The sequence below is a fragment of the Phoca vitulina genome, unplaced genomic scaffold (assembly GCF_004348235.1).
Source record: "Phoca vitulina isolate PV1807 unplaced genomic scaffold, GSC_HSeal_1.0 scaffold8, whole genome shotgun sequence".
Classification (NCBI taxonomy): Eukaryota; Metazoa; Chordata; class Mammalia; order Carnivora; family Phocidae; genus Phoca; species Phoca vitulina.
The window spans coordinates 57,498,795-57,508,651 of NW_022589711.1; the positions used below are offsets into that span (position 1 = coordinate 57,498,795).

At 38.7% G+C, this 9,857-nt stretch overlaps 1 pseudogene; it reads left to right on the forward strand.

Annotated features, from left to right (window-relative positions):
- Positions 1-4,591: 4,591 nt before the first annotated feature.
- LOC116634200 lies at positions 4,592-4,718 on the forward strand (annotated as a pseudogene).
- Positions 4,719-9,857: the final 5,139 nt, after the last annotated feature.

Genomic DNA, 9,857 nt, shown 5'->3' on the forward strand with positions numbered 1-9,857 from the left:
TGGGAGAGGAAACAAGTAGTCTGTTCATGTGCCTCTGATGGTGGTCATCTGGTGAGTCCCTTGGGTTAACTGTTGGCATACACCAATTTAAAGAGACAAATAATGTCAGAACCATAGGAGAGCCATTGGATAACTTAGGGATCGGATAAATTAAATCTTGAAATTCTTGCCTCAAGGCAAAAGAACCCAGGTTTTTAAATGCCAGTACTAACAATACATTGTTTACCACTGCAGGCCTGAGATGATTGAAACCAAATGCAAGGTTGATTTGGAGGACTGCTGAATTAAAATAGTTAAAATTCATAATCTTACTAGGGTCTTGTGAAAGCACACATTATTCAGGAAATGTCAGATCCCAACAATTGGCATAAGTTTTTGTTTTTTGTTCTTTTTTGGAGGCCTTTGAGAACCCCAAGCCCTCCAAAATGGTCTTTAGTTGCTTCCCTTGCATAAGGAAAGTATGCCTCAGGATAAAACTAAAAATTCTCAACCCTCATTTCCTGCTAATCAGTATTTCAACTTGCAAAGGCTCAAGGGGAGAAATTATGAATTAGACTGGGAACAAAAGTTTCACCCAGAAGGTGAAATTTATTTACATTATCAAAATTAGGTAAATTTTACAGGGAAGGATTTATTGATAAGAGTGCACACCCACAGTTTTGCTTCAGACAACAGATCTTACTTGATTATATAACGAAAAAAAACCTGGATCTTGTGAACATAGGCCTGACACAATAGAGAATTCATAAGACATTGAACTTGAAGAAGAGGCCAGAAACCCCAAATAAGAACCACCTGTGCATATGAACTTTACTGGTTTTGCCAAGGGGTTGTGCAATCATTTGTGCACTTAACTATGTACAGTAGAAAAAAAATACCCAAACTTAACCAGAAATATTAGATACTGGCTTACAGTTAAACTAGTTCATGGGAACCAGGGACAGACACTATTGTGACTGAAAAAAAGTTAAAACGGGCTTGGAACAAGGGGATGAATAGGATTCTGTTTGAAATTCATTTTGTGGTAAGTCTGGGGGAACTTCGAATCATCCTGGGGGGGGTGAGGTTCTCTTCCCCCTCCCCCCTGCAATCCTGTGCACATTTTAACTAGTGTCCTCAACTAGGAGGATCCTCTTAACCTTGGGATAAAGGCCAAAGGGAAGCCATTTAGGACTTAATAAAAGTCATCCTGTCCCTGAGGATTACAGGGTGGTAGTGGTGGCTCTGGCAAATCGTAGAGAATGCATACATTTTCCATTCACTTAACTCAGTTTTGCCAGCGTGTAGACTGGTGGACATTTTAAGGGGTGATTTTAAACATGGGTGCTAATTCAGATGAATTTTCCTCATTGGGACAAATAGGGCACTTATAAGTCCTTAAAATCTAAAAAGGTTTTTTCACCATTCTGGTCAATATCAGAAGCAATATGCATTTGTGTGGGAAGGAGAGCAGTTCACCTTTTCATCTTAAGCATTTTTGAATTCCCAAAGGTAGGCAAACTACACACTACTAAATCTGGCTGGTGTGTTCCAGTTTTTACAGCTATCACCATTCACTTAATGTATTATATATGCCTGCCTTCACATTATAATGGCAGCATTGAGTAGTTGGGACAGATCATTTGACCCAGAAAACTGCAAATAATTGCTGACCTCTTAACAGGAAAATTTCTGCTTGCTGATTTTAAGTCCACAGGTAACTCATCCACCTCCCCATCCTACCTGAGCCTGATTTATAGGTGCCTCTCTACCTTCTATGCTTCAGCCAGAATCAGACTTAAATGTTCAAGACCCATTCAGAAGACCCTGATGATTAACAGCAGTTTTCCCAGTGAGAACTAAGAGTACTGTATACCTCCACTGTCTTGGTCTAAAATTTAGATAAACTGAGTTCATGGGTATCTCCTAGACAGTGTCTTGTGACCTTACTATATGGCTAAGTAGCAGGATAGGAGGGTTTTTTTAACTTGATTATTCACTTAGGCTAAACGTTAACCACTTTGAAGAGCCTATCTTGCCAGTAATAACCAACCCTGAGCTCCAGTGTGAAATAAGTAATACTTGGAAGGAATTACTGCACTAGGTAGTTACATTGAGCTCCATTATGAAGGGGACAGTAGTTTTAATTGCAAATAGAATGCTGGAATTGGATTTCTTGACATGCTAATACCTGCCACACAACTTGGGTTTATTCAGGGTTCTTCAGAAAATGGAAAGTGTGTTAGACACTTAAATATAAACTATATAATTCACTTTACATTCTCACTACCATATCTTAAACATGCCTTTAAAAAGACTTTAGAAAACATCCATTTGAGAATTCTTAAGTCTTTAAAATATTTAGACTCGTTACCAGAAATTAATCTGTAAATTTCTATTCCCCCATTCTTAAGTTCTAAAACGGACTTCAGTCCTAAAGTTGTATGAACATTTACTTCTCCCAGCAAATAATGAAAATGCCTAAACCCTTAGTGTTAACCACAGTTAAGTATAATCATCCTAGAAGCATTTCAATTTCGATAGGTAAAAGCACCACTGAAGTTTTAGAAAAATGGGTTACCTGGTATGAAGAGTCCTGCCTTTTTGTGCCTCTTAAAATTTAATTCAGTGCATCCAAGGACAAGTAACACTGGGAATAGAGCATGACTATCTTCCATTATCCATTTCAATCATTACTCTGATACTCCCCACTATGATGTGATGATGGAATTACACCATAAATTTTGGCATTTAATAGGAAAACCATTGTTAGAATCTGAGTATTGAGCTCTAAGCGGTGAACACATGCCATCTGTTTTAACCTTATATTAGTTTAACATTACATATTCAACTTTCATAAATAACTTGGTCAGGGAAGACATTAGTATGACATTTGAGAGAAAAGAGGTGAAAGCCATATGTAAATCTGGGGAAAATACTGATGGACTTAAAGTCCTTGGTTTGTTCAAATCTAAGGCACACCAGGGAGGCCAATGTGAGTAAAAAAGATGAAGTGGGTAAGTAAAGAGCCATATCAATTTGTGATTTTTGTAGACACTAAGGAAAATTCGGGTTTTACAATGGCATGAAGAATCATTGGTGGTGTTGGGCAGAAGAGTGAGCTGATAACAAAAGCTCAACTCTGGAGTGCCAGTCAATGTGTAATAGAATGAGGTCTTCATCCGATGGGAAAGACAGGTACATAAGAGGTGATTTTGTTATAATGTAGAAGATCTGTTAGATACATTTGGAGTGCTATGACATCCCAGTAGAGAGGCCCTGGCTAGGCTTGGGTCAGATGACAGTAATACTCTTGGGTTTATGATCATGTTTACAAAGTGCTCTGTAAGCCATAAGACCAGCATATAAATGTAAGAGAATTTTGAAAACCATACATATGGAGGTTGAGTGGTCACTCAGAATTCAGTAGACCAGTCTCTTCGACTGATGCACTCTCTGAAACATTTCTTGTTTCCATAATTAAAACCTTATACTTGCCAACCTTTTCAACCTTGTGGAGTTCCTTCAGATAATCTCAATTGTATCCAGTCAGCTATTGCTGCATAATAAACCATAGAAACTCAGAGGCATACACTAAGTATTTAGCTGCTGATCTCAGCCAGGCTCCCATCTGCAGAACAGCTGGTGTTTGTTAATCTAGACTGCAGTGGCAGAAACAGGTTGGCTTCACACTGCAGGTGTGTGGGCCTGCTCCACTTCTCAGCCTCCTTGGAAAAGGGGGCAAGCCAGCACATGTTCCTCTCATGATGGCGGAAACACAAGATCAATCGCACAAGTACATTTCAGGCTTCTGCTTGTCAACTTTCCAAGGTAAAAGCAAATCATGTGGCCAAGGAAAAAGCCACAGGATGAGGAAATACACGAAGTTAGTTGGGATTGCAGAGGTACATGCCAAGGGCACAGATAAAATAGAGAAGGCTCAATAATTCAATGTGCCATACCAGGTTTTCCATTGCTGGTATTGGATGTGTCATTTTCTTAGCTTCTCAGGAGACAAGATGTGTCTGGGATACCAATGAGTTTTGCTGGGAGACTACCTAACACCAAAGATACAGAAAATCCTAGGTAAACCCACCCTTTTCTGCTTGTAGTGCATACGCCTGTGACTTAGGCTTGGTCAATCAGATGCATCCAAACTTGACATCACTAACCAGTAACCCCAAGAAGTAAGGACAGTAGAAATCTATTCAAGTGGAGAGGGTGGCCAGGAGCGCCTCAAACGTGGGGAGGAGGGAAGGGGTGAAGCTGGGAGTGGGAGGTGCTTCTAGCTTCAGTAGCCAGATCGCTTGTGTATGTCAGCAGCAGTGGGGCGAACTGTGCTTTGGCAGTGGCAATGACCACGCTGAACTGACTGGGGTAACTTTGGCTGTTAAACTTCCTTCCAAGCCTGGTTCTCCCCCCTTCCTGCAGAGTCTGCAAACTACCAAATGGTTCTATTTAAAAAATAAAATAATAAAACAGGCTCCTCTTCTGCTTAAATCAGCTGGCATTTTCTATTTTTTACAACCAAGAGTTTTCACTGATAATACTCAGGTGTCAGTTGTGACACCTAATTTGTAGCCATCTTTAGTCTCAATTCCTATCCCTTTGAATCCTTTCTTCACTTAACAAAGTGGATGTCTTAAACTATGAATGGAAATCAGATCACATCACTCCTTTGCTTTGAAACGTGCCTCCCTCAAACCTTGTCACGACCTCATCACGTTGCCTGTCTGATGTGAAAAGAAAAAAATAATGAAATCTTTTGATGGCTTCCTGTTGCATTTAGACATAAATCCAAACTCTTAGTAGCCTGCCGGAACCTTCATTATTTAGCCAAGCCCCTAACCCACCAGGTCTCTCCAGCCTCCTCTTGCAACTCACTGTCTTCTTTTGAATACCAGAAGCAGGAGCTTCCTCAGTTGTAGTAACATGCAGCAGGAGCTCCAACAGTAAGCCAGCCACTTGGGAAGAGAAGGAAAGAAGGGGGGGGGCAGGACTGGAGCAGGGGATGGGAACTCAAGCACTGTGAAGTTTACAGCGCAGAGACACAGACGCACTAAAAGACTGAGACCTAATCATAGGACTAGAGACCACTTTCTTCCAACCTGGCCACATTACTAAAGGCATACAGCAATTCCTTTTTCATTCATGTCTGGCTATCAAGAAAAAAATTATAAGGCATTGTAATGGCCAAACTGAAGGCCAAACCCGGCGTTTAAAGAGCTAGTAAGCATTAGAACTAGACTCAGATATGGCAGGGATGTTAGAATTAACAGACTGAATTTAAAACAACTGTGATGAATATGCTAAGGGCTTTAATGGACAAAGTAGACCCCATACAGGAACAGATGGGCAATGTAAACAAAGAGTTGGGACTTCTAAGAAAGAAATAGAAATGCTAGAGATCAAAAACACTAACAGAAATGAGTATCTTTAATGAGCTTATTCATAGACAGGGCCTAGCTGAGGAAAGAATCTCTGAGCTTAAGGAATGCTCAAATAGAAACTGCCAAAACTGAAATGCAAAGAGAAAGAAAAAAAAAACACCCAATAGAACAACATATCCAAGAGCTATGAGACAACTACAAAAGGTATAACTTAACGGAATGGTAATACCAAAAAGAAGAAAGGAAGGAACAGAAGAAATAACTCTGAAACAACAATAACTGAGGATTTCCCCAAGTTCATACCAGACTGCTGGAGGCTGTTCCCCCCCCCACCCCCAGATCCATGTTGAAACCTAATCTCTAATGTCATGTTATTTGGAGGTTGGGCCTTTGGGAGGCAATCTGGTCATAAGGATGGGACCCTCATGAATGGGATGGCTTCTCTTACAAAAGAGCCCAGAGAGCTCCCCTGGCTCTTTGTACTATGTTAGCACACAGCAAAAAGACAAAACGACTACCTATGAATCAGGTAGTGGATCCTCAGCAGATACTGCATCTGATAGTGTCTTGATCTTGGATTGCCCAGCCTAGAGAACTGTGAGAAATACACTTCTGTAGTTTATAAGCCACCTGGTTTATGGTATTCTGTTATAGCCACCCGAACAGACTATGACACCAAACTACAAATCCAGAAAACTCAGATTACACCAAACAGGATAAATGCCAAACAAACTCGAAACAACAGTAACAAAACTATACCTAGGCCGATCATTATCCAATTACAGTTAATCAAAGATGGAGGAAAAAATCCTGAAAGAAGCTAGAGGAAAAACCTTACTTATAGAGCAGCAACGATAAGAATTACATCTCAATTCTCAGAAACAATGAAAGCAAGAAGAAAGGAATGTGAGATATTTAAAATATTGAGGGGGCACCTGAGTGGCTCAGTTGGTTAAGCAACCAACTCTTGATTTTGGCTCAGGTCATGATCTCAGTGTCATGAGATTGAGCCTTGCATGGAGTCTGCATGAGATTCTTCCCCTCTCCCTCTGCCGCTCCCCCCACTCAACACACTCTCTCTCTGCCCGCTCTAAAGTAAATACAATTTTTAAAAATACAAAGACAAATACACATTAATAGTAAGTAGATGAAGAAAAATATACCATGCTAATACTAATCAAAAGAAAGCAAGAGTGGTTATATTAATTTCAGACAGCTGACTTAAGAGTAAGGAAGGTTACCAGGGATAAAAAGGGGCATAAAAAAAATAAATAAAAATCATAAAAATCATAATCATTAAGGGGCCAATTCTTCAATAAGATAAAACAATCCTCAGTGTACATGCTTAACAACAAAGCATCAAAATATGTGAAGCAAAAACTGATAGAACTGCAAGGAGAAATAGATGTCTCCAACAGTAGAGATGGAGACTTCAACTCCCCTCTATCAGAAATGGACAGACCAAGCAAGCAGAAAATCAGGAAGGTTATAGTTGACCTCAACAATAACGGCAATAAACTGGATATAATAGACATCTGTAGACTAATTCATCCCATAACAGCAGAACACATATTCTTCTCAAACTCACATGGAATATTCACCTAGATGGACCACATCTGGGCCATAAAATAAATCAAAACAAATTTTAAAAAATAGAAATCATACAATGCTTGCTTAGACTGAAACAGAATTAAACTAGAAATCAGTAACAGAAAGACAGCTGGAAAATCCCCAAATAATGGGAGGTTAGACAACACACTTCTAAATAACACATGTCAAAGAAGAAATTTCAATAGAAATTTAAAAATATTTTTAACTAAATGAAAAAGAAAACACAACTTACCCAGTTTGGGTGATGCAGTGAAAGCAGTGCTTAAAGGGAAATTTGTAGCATTGACCATATATATATTAGAAAAGAAGAAAGGTCTAAAATCAATCATCTAAGCTTCCACTTTAGGAAATTAGGAAAAGAAAAGCAAATTAAATGCAAAGGAAACAGAAGAAAATAAATAATAAAAATAATAATAAAAATTTAGCAAAAACCAATGAAATTGAAGATAAGGATTCAAAAGAAAATTGATGAAAACAAAGCTGGTTCTTTGAAAAGATTGATAAGATTGATAAACCTCTAGTAAGGCTAAGAAAAAAAGAGAGAGGACACAAATTACTAATATTGGAAATGAAGAAAGGGTCATTGCCTCAGATCCCATGGACATTTAAATAATAATAAAGAAATACTATGAACAACTCTATGTCCACAAATTTGATAACCTAGTTGAAGTGGACCAATTTCTTGTAAGACACAATCTGCCAAAACTCCCACAAGAAGAAACAATCTGAGTAACACTATATTTATTAAAGAAATTGAATCAATAATGAATAACCTTCCAAAACTGCACCAAACCTACATGGATTGCCTGGTAAATTCTACGAAACACTTAAAAGAAGAAATTATGCCAATTCTCTTAAAAGATAGAAGCAAAAGGAATACTCTCTAACTTATTCTAGGAGGACAGCATTACCCTAAAACCAAAACCAGACAAAAACATTACAAGAAAACTACAGATCAATACCTTATGGACATACATATAAAAATACTAGCATATCAAATCCAACAATGTATATAAAGAATTTTACAGCATAACCAAGTGGGATTTATCCCAGTTGCAAGACTGGTTCAACATTCAAACACCAAATAATGTAATCCATCACATCCACACAGTAAAGAAGAAAAATCACATATGAAAAGATGCAGAAAAAGCGTTGAAAAAATCCAGCACCCATTCATGATAAAAACTCTCAATAAACTGGGGTGCTTGGCTGGCTTAGTCAGTGGAGCATGTCACTCTTGATCTTGGGGTTGTGAGTTTGAGACCCATATGTGGTATGGGGTTTACTTAAAAATTTAAAAAAAAAAAAAAACCTCTCAGTAAACTAAGAATGGAAGGGAATTTTCCCTGCTTGATAATCTACAAAAAAGCTACAGCTGACATCACACTTAATGGTGAGAAACTAGAAGCTTTACCACAAAGATCAAGAACAAGACATCACTCTTTTCAACATCATCCTTGAAGTCCTAGGATATCCTAGGCAATAACACAAGAAAAGGAGTTTAAAAAATACATATTGAGGGCGCCTGGGTGGCTCTGTTGGTTAAGCGACTGCCTTCGGCTCAGGTCATGATCCTGGAGTCCCGGGATCAAGTACCACATCGGGCTACCTGCTCGGCGGGGAGTCTGCTTCTCCCTCTCCCGCTCCCCCCTCTTGTGCTCACTCTCTCTCTCAAATAAATAAATAAAATCTTTTAAAAAAAAATACATATTGAGGGGAGCCTGGGTGGCTCAGTCATTAAGCGTCTGCCTCCAGCTCAGGTCATGATCCCAGGGTCCTGGGATCAAGCCTCGCACTGGGCTCCCTGCTCAGCGAGAAGCCTGCTTCTCCCTCTCCCACTCCCCCTGCTTGTGTTCCCTCTCTCGCTGTCTCTCTCTCTCTCTGTCAAATAAATAAAATCTTTAAAAAATAATATAACGAATGAGAAGGAAGAAATAAGACTGTCTTTATTCACAGCGGACATGATTGTCTATGTAGAAAAGCTGAAAGAATCTACAAAAAAAGTAAAAATTTAAAAACTGGAATAAGCAATTATGGCAATATTGCAGGATACAAGGTTAATATATAAAAGTCAATTGTTTTCCTATATATCAGCAATTAACAAGTAGAATTTGAAATTAAAAACAATACCATTTACATTCACAAAAAATGAACTCTTACTCAGCAATACAAAAATGAATGACCTGTTTAAAACATGAGCCAAAGACTTTAGCAGCCATCTTCACCAAAAAGATATACAGAAGGCAAATGGGCATATGAAAAAAAACATATGAAAAGATGCTCTACATCATATGTCACCAGGATATGCAAATTGAAACGAGATACCTATTAGAATGTCCAAAATCCAGAACACTGACAATATCAAATGCTGATGAAAAAGTGAAGCAACAGGAACTCTGATTCACTACTGGTGGGAATGCAAAATGGTTCAGCCACTTCAGAAAACAGTTTGGCAGCTTCTTAGAAAACTAAACATACTGTTACCATATGATCCAGCACACTCCTTGGTCTTTTTACCCAAAGAAATTGAAAATTTAGGGGTGCCTGGCTGGCTCAGTCGATTGGGTAACTGCCTTCAGCTCAGGTCATGATCTCAGATCCTGGGATCCAGCCCCACATTGGGCTCTGCTCAGGAGAGAGAAATATTATTTATTATTTATTTTCTTCTGCTCTCCCTTTCCCTCTCCGTCTGTGTGTGCTTGCACTCTCACTCTCTTATTCTCTCTCTCTCTCACTCTCCCTCAAATAAATAAAATCTTAAAAAGATATGAAAGAAACTTAAATGAATATTACTAAGTGAAAGGAGCCAATTTGAAAAGGCTACATACTGTATTATTACAACTATATGACATTCTGGAAAAGGCAAAACTGTGCAGA